Source organism: Camelus dromedarius, chromosome 6, assembly GCF_036321535.1.
Source record: "Camelus dromedarius isolate mCamDro1 chromosome 6, mCamDro1.pat, whole genome shotgun sequence".
In the NCBI taxonomy this organism is placed as follows: domain Eukaryota; kingdom Metazoa; phylum Chordata; class Mammalia; order Artiodactyla; family Camelidae; genus Camelus; species Camelus dromedarius.
Genome location: NC_087441.1, coordinates 61,702,076 through 61,724,570, shown reverse-complemented (window position 1 = coordinate 61,724,570; position 22,495 = coordinate 61,702,076). Strand labels below are relative to the sequence as shown.

The 22,495-nt window shown below is 39.8% G+C and overlaps 1 long non-coding RNA gene across 1 annotated transcript; it reads right to left on the bottom strand.

The window, feature by feature from the left end:
* Positions 1–811: 811 nt before the first annotated feature.
* On the bottom strand, positions 812–22,237 carry LOC135321597 (uncharacterized). The gene is made up of 3 exons (XR_010381466.1): positions 21,997–22,237; positions 10,436–10,493; positions 812–897 (listed from the first exon to the last, which is right to left on the bottom strand). It is a non-coding gene; the product is annotated as an uncharacterized LOC135321597 (long non-coding RNA).
* Between the last annotated feature and the right edge of the window lie 258 nt (positions 22,238–22,495).

The following is a 22,495-nucleotide window of genomic DNA, read 5'->3' as shown; positions in this document are numbered from 1 at the left end:
GTGGCTTTGCTCCATTCAACATTTCATCAACGATTTGGATGAAGATAGAGAGGGCACATCTGAACTAATCTGAAGATGTCACAAAACTGGGTGTTAGAGAACAAATCAGGTGACACATTCTGTACTCAGAAGAATGGTGTTCTGCTTCTGAGGTGAAACACGTGTTTAGTAGATAGAACTGAAAGGCCTGCATTGGCGTTAAAAACACCAACTGTCTCTAAAATTGTAGGAGAGACAGGACTAATTTCACTTATCCATAAGGTTTCTTTTTAATTGAAAAGATCAGTGTAAATAATCAGTCACGAGAAAAGAATGCCTCCCAAACGAATGTGATATTTAGTCTGAATTAGAATCAAAATGTCCAGAAAGAAGAGAGCTGTGGTGTCACTCCTTTCTGTGCTGAACAGAGAGTAATGATAAGCATGTGCAGGGGATTTACTGCTAGGATGGTAACTATGTAACCTGGAGAATGAGACTCTGTTCAGGAAAGGAGGTGGAGGAACACGTCCTGGAGTAGATTTCCAAATACCTGAAGGGTAGTCCTGTGAAAGACGGATATGGCTTTCTTCCAGGTCTGGGGGCAGAGGGTTGTAGGCACAGGGAGCAGCAATCAGATGACAAAAAGGATGAATGTCTACATGATCTGTGCCACTGAAAATCAAGTGGATCTGCTTGTGGATGGTAAACATCTTATCCTATCCTGGTGGAGACAGAACGGCCAGATAGACTGCTAAGGAGCTTAGTTTGGAGAACTGGGCTCTGTGATGGCTTGGAGGTGAGTCCAGCCCCCCTCCCCCATCAACACACACCTGAATCCTCAGGGTCTTGGTGGCCCCGTGCTAGTCCTGTGTTCCTCTATCAGCTCTGCGTGTTGGTAGTTTCTCCACCCTCTCTTTCCTAGAGCCAAGCAGAAACAGAAATGTAAGTTACAGAGGTTTTAGAAGGTCTTTGAAGCCTTAGAGCTGTTGTTCCCAATTTCTACCAATGGCCTAATTCTTCTCATTAAACATCAAGTGCTGTAGCAGCTATTCTGATCTCTTAACACCACTTACTCTTTTTAAAGAATATAATAGTTAAAAACAAAGCTTAAGTGAGGCCTTCATCTAGTTTTTTAATTTTTCAAATAAGAAATGTAGAAGTTCAAATAAATGCAAAAGTTCTAAAAAAAAAAAAGAAAGCAAAAATCTCTGGAAATCCTACCACCCAGAAGTAATGACAATCAATGTTTTGGTGAACATTCTTCCAGACCTCTTTTTGTGAGTCCCACTGTGTGGCTTTCTGGAGCCACAGAAAGGTAATCGTGCATGGGCAGGTTTGTATTGTACATGCAGCTACACCATCTGCTCTTTATATGCAACATCATGTCGTTGAAATAGCTCCATGTTAGTGAATGCTTTTTAATGCTCTGTAGGGATATGAGTATAACCTTTGAAAAGCCATTTAAATAGAATAGAGCAAAACTTTTTAAAATGCATGTCTTGGTTCGTTTAAAAGTGGACTACTGAGTGTAGCGGGGTTGCAGCTGATACAACTTCAGCTCTCTTTCTGGATGACAGTGGTCCTCGGGAGGACAGGTTCATAATGATGTAGCGAGGACACGTGGACTGCTGGGGAAAGCTGGAGCTCTGAGGTTTAATTAACAATTAATTGTCTCACTATTAATTGCAAGAATGACAAAAGTATGTATTGACTCATTGCTGTGTTAAGATGAGAAATTTAGTGTTTTTTCCTCCTTTTCTATTTCTTTTCAAAAATTATTTATTTATTATTGATGTGTCTGTTTATTTATTTATTGTATTTTTATTGAAGTACAGTCAATTACAATGTGTCAATTTCTGGTGTACAGCATAATGTCCCTGTCATGCATATACATCAATATATTCGTTTTCATATTTTTTTGTGTTAAACTCCTTTTCTATTTCTGTTATACATATTGAGTGGACTTAATCAGATTTATATTAATTTTAACAAACTGATTTCTTTGGTGTCTATCAGATTTTTATTATCTGTAGTTCTTGCATCAAAATGTCCTATTTCTTTCCGTCTAAAAACTCTTGTTTATATTGTGGGCACATCTTCAGTGTACCTTTATCTAGAGAAATCTTGTGCCCCATGGGCCAGAGGTGCTTTCCTCCAGGTAGGCTTTGCATTTGATAATGCTAAATGTCTCAGTTGCTAACTTTTAGGGTAATTTCTATTTAAGGGGCTTTCTCCACCATGTAGGTAGTTTAAACTCAAGTGATACCTTATATGAGCTCAGGCATGTGGGAGCTATAATTTCTTACATTCTACCTAGAACCCTGGCCAGGATACAGACCCTTTTGTTATCTCTCTGTGCTGATGGAAAGAATTTTCTTCATTTCCACTTTCGCTGAGGGGTCCAGCTTCCACTGAGAGGGTCCCAGAGGGACAGCTATCATCACACTCAGTGGTAAAATACAGAAGCTCTCCCCCAAGACTAACAACGAGACAAGGATATTCACCTTGTACTGGAAGAATGACCAGGGCAATAATGCAAGAGAAAGAAACAGAAGGCATGTGGATTCAAAAAGAAGAAGGGACACTCATGTGATTATTTCATAAAGAATTCAAAAGAATCTATAAAGTGAATTTAGCAACATTGCCGAATACAAGGTCAATATATAAAAATCAATTGTGTTTCTATAGTACAGCACCAAACAGCTGGAAAAATAAAATTTGAAAACAACAGCATTTGTAAAAACATCAAAAACATTACATATCTAGGAATTAATTTAATGAAACATGTGTGAGACATCTATTTTTATAAATAACAATAAAGAAATTAAGGAAGACCTAAATGGAGAAGTATAAATGTAGAGATATTACATGTAAATGGATTGGAAGATTCAATATGGTTGTCAATTCTCCTCAAATTTATTTGTGGACTCAGTGAGGCTTCAGTCAAAATCATAATAGCTTTTCTCTTGGTGGAAATCGGCAGGCATGATTCCAAACTGTATGTGAGGAACGCAAAGGACACAGACAGCCAACACAGTCTTGAAGAACAAATCTGGAGGTCTTCCTCACCAGATTTTGACTTACAATAAAGTTGTAATACTATAGTAGTTAAGATATCTCTGTGTTGGTGTAAAGCTAGATAAATAGAACAATAAAGCAGGGATGCCAGAAATCGACACTTATGTGATCATTTGGTTTACCAGATGGTACCACGTCTATTAAGTGAGGAGAAAAGATGGTCTTTTCAATGCTTAGTGCTGGAGCAATTAGAAACACGGGGGAAAAAAAACAGAACCTTTGACTCCTATATCAAACCAAACACAAAAGTTAATTTGAAGTGGATTATAGAACTTTAAGTGTCTTATTGGAAGATAAAAATAAATTAATCTCTGGAATAAGATTAGAAACTATTTTCATGACCTTCAGGTCAGCCACAATTCTTCCAGAAGACAAGAAGTAGTAATCACAAAAGTGAAAAAATAAAGCAACAAACCATTGGGCTTTATTAAAATTAAGAACTTCTTTAAGTGAAGACCGCCTGTGTGACCTCAGATAAATTACTGAATACGTGGATAGGAAATCCATAGACCAGAAGTTATCTGCAATACAAAGACTTCATAGGCAGAATATCTGAAGAACTTTTTAAAACTAGTAAGAAAAAGACAAAGTCTTAAAAAATAGGCAAAAGACTTGAACTCACACTTCATGAAAGATACAGCCAATAAGCATATGAAACAGCTCAAAAATGATTAGGCATCAGACAAATGCAAGTCGAAGCCACAATGATGTATCGCCTCCTACCAGCGGGAAGAGCTACAGTTCTGAAAAGTTTGGCAATATCTGGTTGGTGAGGATGTAGAACAACTAGGACTCTCCTACTGCTGGTAGACTGGCTCAACCGCTTTGGAAAACAATGGCAGCATCTATTTAAGTTATGTGTATAGTTTACCTTATGGCCCAATAAATTCATTATTCACTCTTAGGTATCAACCAAGTATGTGGCTTTAGACACATCTCTTTTCTTCTTAAGGTCTCAATGCCTTCTGTAAATTAATCTTTTTGGACCAGATGATTTTTGAAATCTCTTCCATTTTTATGGTTTTATTTCAGTTGGTATTATTCATTGCATTATGTTATATATTACCCATCTATTTATATTTTAATTACATTATGTTATGTGATACTATACATATATGTTTCCATTTGACTTTTGTTGGAATAATGAGAGTACTATAGAGTAAAATCAGGCAATGAATTTTAGGGTTTCTTAGTGTTTTCACTCGCCCTTGCTCTTATTATACATACAGAAATGGTTGAGAGGGGAAAACAAGAGCTCAAAATAACCTGGACTCTATTAGAAAAAAAATTGCTGTAGGGAATTATTAAGACAACATTAAAAAATATTACTTCTTTTTCTATAACCAAACAAAATTTAAGTTACTGTCGTATGTAGCAGGATATAAAAACTTTCTAATTTCATAAATTGAATGAAAATTTACACCCTGCTTCTAAAGAATTAAAATTGCACTGTATTTTAATGAATATTTTCATGTTTTCAATTAGAAGTAAAACTAATGAATGTATTATTATCTCATTGGGCATTTAATTAGAACTTTTCAAAGAGGAAATGCAATATTAGGAGCTTAAAGTTTGTTGACTCTCTTTGGTTTTGCAAGTGCCTAAAAAGATTTGGTGTTTGGTTTTTCTCATTTAAAAATATTTATAGGGAAAGAATAACATTTGCTTGGAATATTTATAGGTTTTATTTGTCCCTATATCTATCACAGACCTTCTGCTTCTAGTTAGAAAGTCACTGGAGATGGGAACTTGCACCCTCACAGTGAGAACAAACAATATTAACTATGTAAGTCATGGTTAAAAAAAGAAAACCTTCATAATCTAAGGACTTGAAGAAACCCAAATGAACTAAATTCTAGTAAGTGATGAGCCCTTCCTGGAGGAGAAGAGACCTTCTCTCGCACAGCAGCAGTAGGAAGCGAAGGAGACACTAGACAAATTTTTAACAAACTTAACGTCTGCATGTCAGTTGGAGCAAGGCCTTCTATCGGTGAAATTTCTAGGAGTCCAACGGTGTGGGTCATGTTGAGAATTTCCTTCTAATGTGAAAGAGAAGCCATTGCATCTGGCCCCTCCTACAATCAAGAAGAAGGTACAGACCCTCCTGGGCCTCACTCGGGGCCCTAAACTCTCGCAGATGCATACTGGGAGCATAGAAGAATTCCACACAACCCTGTTTACGAAAGTGTGAAATGTCCATCAGCAGTAAAATGGATCAACAAATTGTGTTATATTCGCAAGTGAAATACTAAACAGCAATGAAAAAATGAACTACTGCTACACACATTATTATGGTTAAATCTCAAAATGCTGAGTGAAGAGGAAAGGCATAGAAACATACTGTGTGACTCATTTACACAAAGTGCAAAATCAGGAAAAATAAACAACATATTGTGTTGGGATATGTACATATGAGGTAAAACTACACAGAAAAGCAAGAGAATGAGTAATTAGAAATACAGGATTTTGTTTACTTCCAGGCAGACAAGGGTTGTTAGGGGAGGAGGGTATCAGAGAGGGGCCCACACGTGGGGCTTCAAGGAGACTGGTTAGATCCTATTTTTTTTTAAGTTGGCCGGTGGCACATGTATTTTATTTTTACTCTTAAAATATATATTAGCCTGCCAGGGCTGCTATAACAAAAATACCATAGACTGGGTGGCTTAAACAATAAAGATCTATTTTTAACAGTCGTGGAGGCTGGAGACTGAGATGAAGGTGCTGGGCCAATTTGGTTCCTGGCGAGAACCTTCTTCCTGGCTTGAATATATAGTCATCTATTGCTATAGCCTCATATGGCAGGAAGAAAGATCATCCCTTTCGTGTCTCTTCTTATAAAGGCGCTAATCCCTTTCATGGGGGCTCCACCCTCATGGTCTCATTAAGTCCTAGAGGCCCCACGTCCAAATCAGCTATATGTATATCTTGCAGGTATGATATTTTACAATAAAAAGAGAGCTCTTTTAAGTGACTTTTTCTGAACAAGTGACTTGACCGTCTGCCTTTAATGGCACCTTCTTGGATTCTCACTCAGCTAAGCACACAGACTCAATGCCAATGCCAAGAGACGGACCTCCCTAAATGGTGATGTGGAGGGAAGAGGTATTGGGGGCTGACTTTTACTGGACCGTCCATGTCAACAGAGAAACTTTCAGGATCCCGAAAAGACTTTCCTCTGACCTGTTCTGTGGTTCAGTGTGGCTTCATGGATATAAAATGTCTGAGAAGGTAACTAGCAGAACATTTGACATCTACCCTCAGATGTCTGCGATGAGGAAAAGAGGGGTTCCCATATGGCACAAACATGCTCCCCCTCCTTCTAGCTGTTTGTGAAGCCTTCCACATAATTAGCAGAAATGAAAACAGAGCAGAGCCTTGCAATTTGCAAATGTTAACCACTATATGTAAAAATAGATTTAAAAAATTTCTTCTGTATAGCACAGAGAACTATATTCAGTATCTTGTAATAATCTTGAATGAAAAAATATGAAAACAAATACATGTATGTATATGTATGACTGGGACATTGTACTGTACACCAGAAATTGACACATTATAACTGACTGTACTTCAATTAAAAAAAAGAGAGACAGAGAACAGAGCCAAGGATGGACTGTGCAGACAATAGAACCCTGTAGCGTCTCACTGGGTCTTTGAAGAGCTGGGATCTAAAGATCTTGCCAAAAATATGCCCTCAGAGAGCAACAGTGATCTTTGAAGTCACCTGACACACTGAGGGACCTGGGCCAATGTTAGACAGTTCTTAGTTAAAAAGAAAAATCAGTGCGGTCCAACGGAAAGTGAAATCTGTTAAAAGACAAAGAGTAGAATGGCTTGGTCTCCTTTCTCTGGTCTACTAACTGGAAAGAATGTAAAATCAGAAACACTGTGTCATTTCAGACACACAGAGCTAAGGGCAAGCATGTAACCTTCACTGAGTGTGCTGTCTGCAGAGGCAAATGGCAAATTGGGGATTATGATAATTATCTGAGCAATCTAGGTAAATCCACCATTCTGAGTAAGAAAACATCTTTAAAAAGTCAATACCCTCTAGAAATGTTGTCTATTTATATTTCATCTATAGTAATCACATAAATTGTAAAAGTGTGGTCTAATGAAAAACAGACTTTAGGGAGAGGGTATAGCTCCAGTTAGAGTACATGCTTAGCATGAACGAGGTCCTGGGTTCAATCCCCAGTACTTCCATTAAAATAACTAAATAAATAAAAAACTTAATTACCCACCCCCCAAAAAGTCCCAACCTTGACACTTGTTAGCTGGTGAGAATTTGTCCAAGGATGCTTTCAATTACAAATGAATATAAAATAATAATAGTGACTTAAACCATTGCATCTCAGACATTAGTGTGCATATGAATCACTTGGGAACTTGATAAAATGCAGATTCTGACTCAGTGAGTCTGGTGGAGGGGGACCCCAAGATTCTGCATTTCCAACAAGATCCCAAGTGATGCCCATGCCTGGTACACAGACCACACTTTGAATAGCAAGGGCTGAAACAGTTAAGCATGTTTATTAAGCCAAGAGTGAAAAGTGTGGAGGCAGGCAGTTCCAGGTTGGGGTAATTCAACAGCTCCAAGATGTCCCAAGGACTTGAGTCCTTCTTATATCTTTGCCTTGCCATCCTTAGCATGGCAGAGACAATTCTGATTGCCCAACGGCTTTAGCAGTTTACATACCAAGTTCTCAGACTTCAGTTTCCAGAGGCTGCAGGTCTTCAGCCAGTTTCCCTTCCTATCTTATACGACAGCGTTGCACCACTAACTCTCTCCTACTCCCCTAACTGGCAAGAGGAATGGAGTTAACTCTTGCTAGGCTTAGGCTGATCCCTGGTTTCCCCACTTTCTGCTGCCATCTCTAGTCTGGGGAGGGGACAGGCCTTCTTCAAAACATGTGGCAGTCATAACAAATCTGTTACCAAATAAGGGAGGGGCATGGCTGTTGGGTAGATAACTGTGGTGTCTGCTACAGGCCTTAGCAAGTTATGATAAGCGAAAATGAAGCAGGTAACGTGGCTGGCTGAGGTAGGACCCACACTGCTGGGGTTAAAAAACAAAAAAACAAAAAAAAAACCTCACAGCTTGTAGCTATTGCTAGGCCCAGGAACTTTCTTTCTTTTTTTTTTTTAATTTTTATTGAAGTATAGTTGATTTACAATGTTGTGTTAGTTTCAGGTTTACAGCAAAGTAATTCAATTGTGTGTGTGTGTGTGTATTTTTTCTTTTTCAGATTCTTGAGGTTTGTTTGACCTGGACAGCTGAGAGAGGAAGTAAGGAGATGAAACAGTATCTGATCCATCTGCTCACTTGCGCTGGCCTGAGGCCTTACTGCGGAGTATGGAGCTAAGCAGACACCGAGGTGACTGAGCAGCAGATACCTGTGACTTGAGGGCCCAGGTGACCAGATGTAGCCCTGGAGTTGGCGAAGAAGCCATTTTCCTCCCCTCTGCATGGCATCCGGCATTCTGGATTCAGCAGCTTTGGGAGCTTCAGAAAACAATGGATTTGGCCCAGCCGATGGCATTCCTGTGATGGGCGGAGGCAGTGGTGCTGCCACGATGGCCAGAGGCAGTTCCCAAATGCCTTTGGGAAACTGATGAGAAGTGTGTACCAGAGCCCAAGGAAAGACCATGTGGATACTTCATAAAGACTCCCAAAGCTGGTTGTGGGCACACGTCAGAGGGCCCTAGACATCCCTGGGCAGACGCTGCAAACAGCTGAGCAGCACTTTGGGAGCTGATCGTTACAGACAAGCTGGTGGGGTTTCCTGCTATAATAATCCAAATATAGAAAGGAAATGGGACCTATTTTTTGGTCACAGGCTGTGACAGGCACCTAATGCAACACTTCTCATAAAGTAGATACTTAACAAATTGTAGTAATAATAATTAAATAGCTCACACTTATCAAGCCCTTACAGTGAGTCAGGTGTTTTCTAAGTATTTCACATATATTAATTCATTTAATTGTCCCCCAAATCCAATGAAGTCAGTATTAATACTAGCCCTACTCACAACTAAAAGAATGGAAAGCTTTATTAAGTTAAGACCACCCAACGAGGAAATGTTGAGGCAGGGTTTCAATTCATGCTGTCTCGGACCAGGGGCCTTGAAACAGCTACTATCTATCGCCAGCCTGCTGTGTCAGGAGCATTACGTATTTTATCTCATTTAGTCATTCTAATCTATTAATCCCTCTTTGCAGGTGAAATAAATTAAAGCACAGAAATTTCTACGTAGTGAAGCCAGTATCCAAATCCAAACTATCTAACTCTTAACCACTGTGTTCTAGCCCTTCCCTATTACAGTAGCTGCTGGCATTTAAATTATTTGAGTATTATTTTTTTCCCAAAGCAGCCTTCCCCCAGCCCATGAACCAAAGAACAATTGCTTCTCTAAAGCTGCTGTAAAAAGAACTGCTTTGAATAATCTTCTTCTTTAAAAAAAGTTTTTTTGTTGTTGTTGAAGTATAGTCAGTTTACAATGTTGTGTCAGTTTCTGGTGTACAGCATAATGCTTCAGTCATACATATACATACATATATTCCTTTTCATACTCTTTTTCATTACAGGTTACAAGATATTGAATATAGTTCCCCGTGCTATACTGTAGAAACTTGTTGTTTATTTTATGTGTAGTAGTTAGTATCTGCAAATCTTGATCTCTCAATTTATTCCTTCCTACCCCCTTCTCCATGAATGACCTCCTATTAACCAATTTCATTTAGTTTGACTAAGAGGAAAGCTTCTGACATGCCTGGGACATCATCAGCCTGGTACTGGGGTGACTGGAATTAACTCTGCCCGAAGAAAGTCCACATCAGGCATTGCAAAACCTGGTGGAATGCTGAGACCTAGGTCTTCAACCTTTCCCTAACACCCCCCAAATCTAATCTCTTGACTGCTTATCTCTATGTGGGGGTTTGGCAGAAGCACTGCTTCTATTCTAGCCTTAACTTCATTTCCAGTCTTTCCTTCTTGTTCTAACACTAACATTCCTAAACTTCTTGTTTCATGTTATAAACCTATTTTTGTTTTCCCATACTTAAGAGGATCATCCACTCGTTCAATAATTCATTCAGCAAAAACTAACTGAATGCCTGCCATGTGCCAGACATTCTTCTAGGCAACAGACACACAAGAGAAGATGAGAAAGGCCCCTTCCCTCATCAAGTTTATATTCTGGTTAACATTTACCAGATTAGGAAGTCATGTCAACTGGGATAGTGATATATGCTGTGAATAAAACTAAGCAGAATAAGAGACTAAAGAGTGGCTGTGTTAGTGAGGAAACCACTGATGAGGAGGTCACGTTTGAGCGAAGGATTGAATGAGGGGATGTCCTTTGAATAGAAACTCACTCAGTTATCCTGTGTTCATCCTACCAGGCTGCCCAGTTGGTGGGGTCCTGAAGTAATTCTAAAACAGACAAGAAAGTCAACATAAGACAAATATCATCTCAAAAGTGTGTGGGGTGTGCATCTGATCTTCTTGATCCTCGGGACAATACATTGAAATTATTGAGCAGGTACGTATTTGATAACTGAACAAATGAACACTGTTGGCATGTTCCCGTGGCAGCATCTGGCAGACCTGATCATCCGGCAGCGGAACTGGCTTCCCTTAAGGCAGAACACCTCGCGAGGACCCACAGCATACAGCATCACGGCCAAATCCCTAGATTCCAGGCAGGGGATATCAACAAAGTTACATCAAGCCGGGAAATACTGGCCTTGGGGTCTTGTCAAAATCCCGCATCCGCTTGCCTTTGGTGTGAGCTAATAGGTGCTGTAAATTTCTACTCTCTCTCTGAGCTCCCGTGGTGGTTTTGTTTCATGCTTTCACTCCCAGAATAGCATTGCTCATTTTGAAACTTATTTTCTCTCTCTCTTTTTTTGGTACCACGTAGAACTGTCACTGATTTCCTTTCTCTTTTTTCATTTCCTTAAACCAGACTATTCTCTTTTAAGAGCCATGTTTCAGACAGAAGCTTACAGCACATGACCTGCCGGATATTAGTCAGCCCACATTTCAGGGACCATTCTCTCCCAGGTTCTAGAATTAAGGATGGCTCCCCACAAGACTTCTTTCTGGTGACTCAAGTGCAAAGATGCAGAATGAAGTGTGAAGGGCACCCTCAAGGAGTTTCCTCCTCAGATGTCCTTGGATGCAAAAGGACAAGAGAATTAAGAATCATCAGCGACCCTAGGTTATCCAGGCCCATTCTAATCATGGAGCCCTTGGAGGGTGGCAGAATATGCTCGAAATGAAATAAACCACTTTGGCCTAGAGTTATTTTGAGCTAAAGGCATTTTAAAAACAATAAGTTTGTTATGGTTATGGGGATGTGGGGGGGGGGAGGGAAAGGGAAAGGTTAAACTGGGAGTTTGAGATTTGCAGATACTAACTACTATATATAAAATAGATAAACAACAAGTTTATACTATGTAGCACAGGGAACTCTATTCAATGTCTTGTAGTAACCTATAATGAAAAAAATATGAAAAGGAATATATGTATGTGTATGTATGACTGAACTCTCATGCTGTATACCAGAAACTGACACAACATTGTAAACTGACTATACTTCAATAAAAAAAATAGAATGTATAGTATGATCCCCTCCTTATACAAATTAATTATGAATGAGTAAATGTGTATACAATTTCAAAAGCCTGGAAGGAAATTAAAAAGAATGTGACATTGGTCATCTTCAAGGTAAGATTACAGATGGTTTTTCTTTCTCTTCCTGTTGATGAATATATTTAAACAATTTCGTATTTAAAAAACTACATAACTTTGTTATAAGACAAAATAATAAAAGTCATTTTAAACTATTGATCAAGCGGAACTTTTTGCTTGACCAAATAAAATCTGGCTATTTTCATTTTCCTCCTTAGTGTAATAATCATGCCTTTCTATTGCAATTTGCATTGAAATTTTGCCTAAAGTCCATTGGCATCATGATGCTGTAATCTACAAACATGGTAATCTGACAATTAGTAGAAATTATATACTTCAAGAAAATGAATGGTACTAAGTTCTCCTGCAGCTGCTTCAATTATACCCTGGGAGACATGAACAATGGTGGGCTTAACCCTTTCCAAGAGGCTTCTGAAAATACATTACTGTTGATGATGAATATTACCGTTACAAACGGGGTCCAGGGGGATGAAAACAACTTACATTTGTTTGCTGATAATAACAGTTTCCTCAAGATCTTGTTCTCACTGGAGAATCCTTAACGATGTTTTCAAATGGGCTAATTTGGAACCATGCTCTGAAAGGAGAACTTCCCCTTGGTGTGCTCTGAAGAAATCTTTTATCATGACAGAGACATAGCTGGCTACTTAGTCTAGGGTGAATGAACAATGTCACTAATAGATTTCTTCTGTTAACGGGGAAAAAAATTCACAACTTTTCACTAAGTTATGTATGACATTTTATTCAGATAACAGATAGTTCTGTTTCTTTTCTACGTGTTGCTTCTCTTAGAGAAAATTATTATAAAAATGTAATTAACTCTATCCAAAGATGCAATGAACTGTTCTGTGAAGGCCAGCTCAGGGAGTTATTTATCATACCCTGGAGATATAAATTAAACTCTGAATTAATATATGTAAAGCACTTAAAACCATTTCTAGTGCATAGTATGTGTTCAAAATTGAGGATATGCTCATTTCTTTTACAGAGGATAATGGATAAGGGAGAAATTATTTGGTGTGAGACTCACATTCCTTTTCATTATCTGAATCACAGTCATAAATTTAGGTTTCTAAATATTGAAAATACAGACACAATCCATATTCTTTCTATGCAGTATTTGGCGAGGCCTCATGTTCATCTCTGAATTTCCTCCCTCATTTTGAAGCAGATGTTTGACAGCCTCTGATACGTGCCTGGCGGAAGGTGAACAATTTACAGAGGATAGTCTTGGTCCTGGTGTATATCTGAGACCCACATTCACCAGTGTTTCATATTTTGGGGGCTGGATCTGATGCCACCACCTCAAAAAATTCTCCCCAGATTTTCCTTTTCCTTATTAGAAATGTTTTACCATACATTTACCAGTATTAGGAATTTGTGCCTATCTGTTCGGGAGTTAGAAGAACAGTGGTTTCTAGAAAAAAAAAAAAAAAAAAAAAAAAAAGCTAAAGATCCCTGGTGCTGAGAACTCCAGAGACTTAATTCTCAAGAGTGTGGGAACGCTCAGGTGCCTCGGCAGGTGTAGCAAGATGAAGCCTGGGGGACTTTATTACCGCTTTTTCCAGAAAACTTTGGAACGGGGGAAGCTAGGACATTTTCTAAAACACACACCTTCACCTTTCAAATGGAGAAGGACAGCTTCTGATGCCCCTTCTGATCAGCTCACATCAGGGCAGGACCAGGCCCAGCGTCCAGGATTCATGCTGCTCCCAGATCAGTAGAAACGTTGTGGGAAGAAACTAAATTATTGCAGTGGTCCTGCCGGTCTCCCACTCTGCCGTGCTCGAAACCCCATAGGGGTTGCAGTCTCCAACCTGAGCCCAGGCCTGGTCCCCTCACCTGGGAGGGAGGGCCCCTGAGGTTGCCCCTGGAGAGTCGATCCTCAAGGGTGAAGCTACTGCGCACCTCTGCCCAGCATCTCAGGCCTACAGGTCTTCAGATGCATTGCTTCCTTCTGGCTGCAGGTTTTGCTTCCTTTTCTCTCCAGCTTTGATGAACTGATCAAAGGAGAATTTTTAGGTGACTCCTTTGAGAGGCAACAGCATCTGTTTCTCATTCATTAATTCCTAATTTTTTATCCTTCTTGCTGGATGTAGCTTAGCTCTGCTTCTAAGCTTGCAAGCCCCATTCTAGAGCCCCTGGTAGATTCCATAGAATAAGTTTTGCTGCTTAGGTTATGAAGTCAGAGGCTCAGTGCTCACTGGTGCACAATTGTGAATCAGCAGGTGCCCCAGGCTCCTGGCCCCTAACTCAGATGACCTGAGTCCCTGAACAGCCCTATGTGGCTGCTCTCTCCACCTCTGGACCTGGCCATTCCTGCAGCATTTCTGAGGCATGTTCTAACCATCACTCTGTCTCTTTTATTTCATTCTCTGCAGAACATGCCTAAGCATGTTTTCAGTTTAGGGGAGAAAATGGTCAGAGAGTTGACTGCCATGCCTGAGCATGGCCAGTTCCAGAGCATCAGTAGCTGCCAGCATCAAGTACCCTGGCAGAGAAAAGATATACAATTGTACTGGCCCCTGCTTCCATCAGGCCCCTTGCAGAAAAGACTCTAAATTCATAAGCAATTCAGAGTCCATTAAAAGTTGTGTTAAAATGGAAATTCCCAGGTAGGAATTTGGTAAGGACTTTTTTTTTTTTTTTTTTTGTAGACTTTCTTTATTTACATAAAACTTCTTTGAAATCTTGCATTTGTCTCAAGTTATAATTCCAATTTTGACACGTAATTATCCTTCCAATTTGGATCTTGATGGGAATTCATTCAAGAATCATTGCTGCTTCCATTGGGTCCCCTTTATCCTTTTTATGTGAAAGCTTGGCATTTGACACTCATGGAGAAAAAGTATATTGACTTATATTTAGGGCAATGATTTTCACGTCAATTATGGCAGAGTCCTACCTTAGTTTCAAAACTGAGAATGACAGTCCCGATGACCATAATTGCCCATTCCCTGCATGGTCCTGAATTTCAAGAGACACAGTCCGAAGAAGACTCCTCACTTTCATAGTTCTCGCAAACATTTAAATAGTACACAGAAATTCTTTTCAAAATCCTCTTATTAAAATCCTTATAAAAAATACAGAAATTCTGGTGGAGTGAGTATAGCTCAGTGGTAGAGCGCATGCTTAACATGCACGAAGTCCTGGGTTCAATCCCTAATACCTTCATTAAAAAAAAAACAGGAATTCTTATTAAAATGCTCTGCTATTCTCTGGTACCCTGAAACTCTCAAGAAATTCTCAATTTCTTACCCCAGGAGACTCCTCTCTCTCATCCACCTGTGTCTTCCCAGTATCCGGTTAATTTACAAATCACTCTGTACACATCATCCCCCCAGAACTCCCAACCGTTCTATTTCCCCTTCATGGGCAGCATCCTGGCATATTTTTTTCTGTCGGATCTGTTGCTTTCCGTCCATGACTCTGCATCTCCTAGTTTTGCTTTTTTACCCTCAGAGTGCAGAGAAGATGGGCAGATTGCGAATCTGAGTATTAGTAATTTATATTCCATTACACACATATTCTCTCTAAACTTTACAACACTGTCATTATTATTTTTGTCCTCCTTTTTCAGGTGGCAAGCTGGTTCAGAGAAACAAAGCCATGCAGCGTGTGAGTATAGGAGCTTGCATTCAAGTCCATATCTGTCTGGCTCACACTGCCTCACAAACAGCAGGAGAGTGGTGCTGCCACAGTGGGGACCATATCCTGGTTTCCACTGCCGTTCTGTTAAAGATCTTATTTCTCCCACAAAGTAAACTGAAAAATCCCATTATATTCACACTTTGTCTATAGAAACAAATGTTTGAACCTGGTAATTACTCAACTGTTTGATGAATTGAAAAGGGGCAATAGGTTTTCTTCAAAAATTTTGTTGGTGATAAACAGCAAGAGGAATAGAGCCAGAGGGACCCAGGTTTCTGGCCCATCCCAAGTTCAAACTCTAGGGGATTTCACTCTGAGAAATGCCTGAAAACACTGCATTATTCCATTTTCTACCCCTAGCACACCTAGCGCCTCGCAGACAGTAGACATCCAATAAGTGCCTTTTAAGTGAAAGAAAATGTGTGTTGGACTTTTCTCCAATACCATAATTTCAATATCATAATTGATGATTATGACTATTTTAGTTTTTTAAAGATTAGCCTGAATTCATTATCATGTCAAATTTCATTTCAAAACCCCTGGCTTTCGTTTTTCTTGATTTGGATGTTCCACCAATACTACACTCATCCATTATAATTCAAGTTTTTGGTTCACTCACAGAAAACATGAGGAGAGGGAGAGTTTCAAGAGTGAATAGAGGCAAGAGGGTGTAGCTCAGTGTTAGAGCATGTGCTTAGCAAGTGTGAGGTCCTGGGTTCAATCCCCAGTACCACCATTAAAAAAATAAATAAATAAACCTAATTATCTCCTCCTCCCTCCCCCAAATAAAATAGTTGCTTAGTAAACATTAAAAAAAGAAAAAATATTTAAATAAATAAATAAGTAGGAGGGAAGCCAAAGAAGATTATGTTTATATATCTGAGAAAGTGGAATTTCTAAAGAACTGAAGAAAACAGGAAGATACAGGATAAATAGAATCAGTTTGAGCAGAAAGGAAAGGGAGGCTGGAGCAAAGAGTTCTGTGGACAGCCGCCCCCGCTCCCCGCCACCCCACCAGGAGCGCCGTCCACAGGACATCCTGGTTACTGCACAGAGGGGCCAGTGATAGGTGAATGGCTCAGCAGTAGAAGAGGAAAGAGGTGACGATGTCTGGAATTTACATGGAATCGGGCATCTAGTCCAGAGCTTGAATTGTGACGCCGGCAGCCCAGCGAGCCTGCCATCCTGGGCTTAGACACGCCTGAGGGCGGAGAGTCACAGGCTTCAGAGAACGCCCACTCTATTGCCGAATGGCCCTGTCAAAAAAGTTTTCCTTACCCTGAGCTAATGTCTCTCTCCCCACATATTTCCACCCGTTTATTTTGTCTACTCCTTGGAGCCGTGTGGATAATGTTCACTTTTTGCATATGGTCATTTACCACCTCTCTGAGGGAAACTATCTGAAGCACAGATTGGTTTCTGTTAATTTGTGGACCATCTCTATTCACCTAATAAATATACTATTCTCAGTGCTACAGTGAGCTTAACTCAAACAATTGAAGTAATAATACAATAACAAAGATGAATTAACATTTGAATGGTTCCTAAAAGTTTAAGCTGCATTTCAGGGTGACAATATTGTGTAGTAGAAGATAGGTCATGTTTCCCAGATCATTCTGGTAAAACAACTGTATCATAGTGTACTAATCCTATTTTCAAAATGTTGAAATGTGATACATTTTCCCATCTTTAATGGTTTTTAATGGTTTATTTTTAGAATTAAAAATTAATTTAAGGGGCCCTTTCAAGCCTCTTTTGTCATTTTGGTGTGATCTTATTCAAATATGAAAAAAGCACACTTTTCTAAAATTATGCTGCCATTGCTGTTTTGAATTACCCCAGCAAGAAATATGACAGCCTCTATTCAAGTTTCTAGTGATTTCTTTGCAGCAGGTGACTTACTAATTTTGTTTTACTAGTCAAAAGGAAATAATTGAATTTAATTTTAATTTTTAAAATTGTGAAATGTATCACTCATGTAGAATAGTACATTGTGATGACTTTTGGATGTGTTAGCTTGGCTAGGATGAGTCACAGTCCTAAGAACTCTATTTCTAGTCTCTTCCCAGTTAGTGTGGGCTACCTTAATCAAATTAAGGTACATGGACACATCGTGATTACATACTACATCTAATCAAGGGCACAGGATTGCATGTATGACATATATTTAAATCAGAAATGGCTATCCCAGATAAACAACAAGGTCCTACTGTATAGTACAGGGAACTATATTCAATACCTTGTAATGGCCTATAGTGAAAAAGAATATAAAAGGAATATATTTATGTATGTGTAACTGAAGCACTATGCTGTACACCAGAAACTGACACAACATTGTAAACCAAGTATACATCAAGGAAAAAAAAAAAAAAAGAAATGGCTCTCTCTGTATTTATGTAATCCAGTCATTCCTGGATCCCCAAGCAGGACAGTGGTATATCTTGTAAGTAAATATAATTAGGGGTAGAGAGCCTAAAGAAAGAAGTGGGTAAAAGGGCATCAAATGAAGGGAGAAGAAATGGGGACAGGAGTAAAGGAGACCAGCTGGGAAGGAACAGAGAGATGAATGAGTTAAAAAAGAGAGAGAATAACACGGGAGAATGGGAAGGAGGGCTGCTTCCCAGCTCTTACAAATAGCCTGTAATTCACAGTTGCGTGTTTGCCCTTCACAGTAGCTCCACTGGGTAGGAATTTGTGTTCATCTGCTCAACGATTCAAGAAACACTTATTCTGTGCCAGGCTTTGTTCTAGGTCCAGTGAACAAAACAGTGGGAAACAGAGATGTAGCTTCTTCTATTATATAACTTAGGCTTTTAGTACAGAGACAATAACAAAAGCATTTATAGAGGTTTAAAAAGTAAGTAAATAAGACAGATGTTAGAGATGAATAGAGCTTATATTAATTTATTTCCTATTGCTGCTACAATAAACTACCACAAATTTAGTGTCAACACAAACTTGTTCTCTTACACTTGTGATGGTCAGAAATTGAAATGGATCAGCAGGGCTGTGTTCCTTCTGAAGGCTCTAGGAGAAAAATCCATTTCCTTGCCTTTTCCACCTTCTTGAGGTTGCCTGCATCCCTTGGCTCACGGGCCTGCATTATTCTGTTTCTGTTGTCACATCTCCGTCTCTGACTCTACACCTTCTGCTTTCCCCTTATAGGACCTCTTGTACTGGGCCACCTGGCTAACCCAGGATTATTTCAGGATCCTTAACTTAAGCACGTCTACCAAGTCTCTTCTACCATGTAAGGTAACATATTCCAGAAATTAAGATGTGGACATCTTTGGGTAGCCATTATTCAGCCTGCCGCAGAGTCTTAAGTGAAGTGTTCAACTTCCTGCAACTGGTCCAGACCTTCAGTCTTCTGCATCCAAATGCACTGATCTTTCTCCTTTACCTGCCTGAATCCCCTCACCCTCTGTTCATCTTCTACCTGCTGAGGACATGAGAATCCATTGTGATATTCTTTGATGTTTTCTACATTTTTAGCTACCTTCCTTCACTCTTGCAGTGTCCTGAAGCTGGCTGGAACAACTAACTTATTCAAAGTTAACAGTAACTGACAACTGCTTAATATGTCTATCCATTCACCAAGTATTTACTGACTGCTGCTTCTGTGCAAACTGCAGAACCGGAGTGAGAAACAAAACAGCTGTTCCCCGTGCCTTGATGGAACTTTTAGTCTCGAGCGAGAAATAGCTATTAAATTATCCAACATGTAGATGATTATGCATTCTAGTTAAGTGTTAAGAAAGAAATGAAAAGGATTTGATGACAGATTATAATTAGGGGAGTTAACTGGACAGAGAGGTCAAGGGCAGACTTTCTCTGCAGGGAACACTGAAGTGCAGAGTGAAGGCTGAGCGGGGCCCTCCCGTGTGAAGGGTGTGGGTAGAGAAAGGCCTGTGTGGGTGGGGGTGCTTCTATAGTCAGGGCAAGTGCAAAGGCTCTGAGATAGGAAGAGCCTGATAACTTGGAAACATATTTAAAACTTTGTGTGACTGGAGAAAAAAGGAGCAGGGAAGAGGGGAGTGGTCTGAGATAAGACACATTTGACAGATAGGGACAACGTAAGCCATGCAGGCCACAGATCGTGGACAGGACCTTGGGTTTCACTTTAAAGTGCACTGGAAAGTTACTGAAGGATTCTACAGGGAGAGGAGAGTGATTTAATTGTATTTAAGCTCTTAAAAGATGACTTCCGCTGTTACAAGAATAGTTTGGAAAAAAGATCCAAGATGGAAGCTGAGAGATTGATAAGGAAGCTGCCGTAGTGGAGAAGGTGATGATGGTGGCTTGGACCAGAGCTGGCCTAGGGAGGACGCAGGAAGTGAGGAGATAAGAGGTGCAGTTTGGAGTCGGTGCAACAGGATTTGCTGGTGGATGAGATACGGGGACTGAGGGTGCACAGGTATCACGTTTGACTCCCAAGCTGGAGGATCTAGGAGTGAGAAGGAAAAGACAGGCTTGGCTAACAAGCTAACTCGTGAATCTAGGTGTAACAGGTGTTGGTTTGCTGATTCCCTGCTCATGTTTTTTTTTTCGCTAGCCAGCTGGATTTTCAAAGAGACATATCTGGCCTTGAAATGTTGGTTTGCTGCCTCCCTGCCTCTACTTTGTGATAATGATGCCGCTAAAGCTGTTCCATGCCTATTGGCCGAATACCCCAAGCTTGTACTTTACCCTATAAAACCTCATGCACATGTCTTGGAGGTGCTCAGAGCTTCGGAGCAGAAGCCCCTCTGAGCCCTCCGGCGTAATACATCTGAGTACTCCAACCCTCCGAGTGGTGCTTGTTTCTTGGCTGGCCTGTCGTTTCCGTAACAGGTGGATGGTGGGACTCTTTAGTGAGATGGCAAAGACTGGAAGTGGAACGACATTAGGACAGAAAGTCAATAAATTCCTTCTTTTTAGAACCCTTAAGTTTGAGATTTTTGTGAAATTTCAAGAAAAGATGTCAAGTAGGTAATTAGACAAATGAGTCTGGAGGTCAGAGGAGATACCTGAGGTAGACATAAATTTGGAACTTATCACCATACAGATAATATATGAAACCCCAGAAATGGATGAGATCGGCCTAGGAGAGAGCGTAAAAGCTGAAAAGTAAATTCCTATGAAACCGGATCAAAGTCAGAGAGAGAAAAATCAGAGAAGTACCATGTCAACAAAACCAAGAGAAGAGCGTTTGCACAAGAGCAAGTGGTAACAGGGTCCACCACAGTGACCATTGTTTTTGGAAAAAAAGAATATAAATAAATATAAATATACCTATTAACACTTATAGATACATTTATATTTATTTATAAATATTTATATTTATTTATATATACATATTTCAAACTGCAAAAGACAAGTACAAGCACACATTATATGTTAAGAGATGTTTTCTTTCATTTGTTTCTGAAAAGGGAAAAAGCAGCCCCTGATCACTGGAAACTGGCCCCCACTCACAGTCAGGCCATGCTGTTCTCCTGCTGAACGTATACTCACAGAACATCAGACAAGGTCATCCTGACATCGTGATAAATGAGCCAAAACAGGACCACCATGCAACCCACGAAATATCATACATCCCCTGTTCTCAGCTAAAATGAGTGACTGCTACTTCTTTACCAACTGCAGCTTTTCCTCATTTTAAGCTGCCCTCTCAATGGATCAGGTCTGTTCAGACAGTCATAGACTCGCCTGCTTTCTGACAGCACTCAGTCTAGAGTGAGCCTCTCTGCTTCCTTAGACCCTCCCCAAAACTACCCAGCCAAAGCCTGAATCCTGTAATAGCTTCTAACACCCTCTCTCTGAGGGGCTCCCAGTTCCCCTCAGTGAGCATTATTCTTTAGTGATCTGCAGAGTCCCGGTGGTCTTTGGCTCAAGGACATTAACATGTCTTAGTCCCTTAAAAAATTGGCAATCCATAACTGGTAAACACGTATAACTCAATTAATAAAATTACAAACCGATGAATCAGAACTCCCCATTCTCTAATCATTCTAGATTAATTCTATCTATTAGTTATACAAAGGTTATTTATTATTGCTCCTAAAATGTTTGTATAACTTCCTCTTACTTGAGGAAGATCTTGGTTTCATTAAGACCTCAAACACATCTATACACTTTTATCTTTCTCCTGTTCCCTACATAGCACAACTGATAGTTTCTTTTTCCTATCTCATCAGGCTATTGGGAAGCTCAATGCAATTGTGTCAGAAGATCATTCTGACAGAGCCAGAAGATCATTCATAGGAACTTGCTTCCTGCTTACAAAGATTTAACCAAACGTTTACCAGAATACTTAGGGATATTGTTCACATAGCATTTCACTGTCGCGCCTTCCTAGTCTCCTCTGATCTATGACAGTTTCTCAGCTGTTCCTTTTTGTAACCTTGGCAGTTTTGAAGAGTCCTGGCAAGGTCAGGCATTTTGTAGAATGATCCTCACTGTGGGTTTGCCTGTTGTTCTCTCATTATTGGACAGGGGGTGCAGCTTCCTGGGAAGAACACCTTAGAGGTGAGGTGCCTTCTTCATCGTATCCTCTCAGGGGATACATTCTATCAACACTACTTACCACTGGTGTTGTCAACCTCAGGCACTTGGTTTAGGTGGCATCCGTCAGGTTTCTTCACTGTAGTGTTACTAACTTTTCCTTTCCATCCTATATTCTTTGGAAGTAGGTCATGAAGTCCAGCTCATTCTTAATGTAAGAGAAATTAAGCTCCATCTACTGGGGGAAAGAGAGAGGTGACAGTATCTACATAGATTATTTGAAAACCTTTTTAAGGAAGATATGTCCCTTCTCCCCCATTTATTTATTTGTTCAACCATGTATTTACATCTGAATGGACCCTTAGATTTTGATTTTATTCTTTGGGTTAAAATCCAATACTATGTTTTTACTTTGTTGCTCAAATTGTTCCAGTGTTATTCCTCGGTAGCTCTTTCAGTTGTCTCCCTGGGTCCTCTCCACTTGCTCTCATCTTTTCCATTTTTAAAGCATCTTCTTGTTTTCTGGCCCTACAAAATTCTCCAGTTCATCTTATAATTTTCCTACTTCATCCCAGAATCAG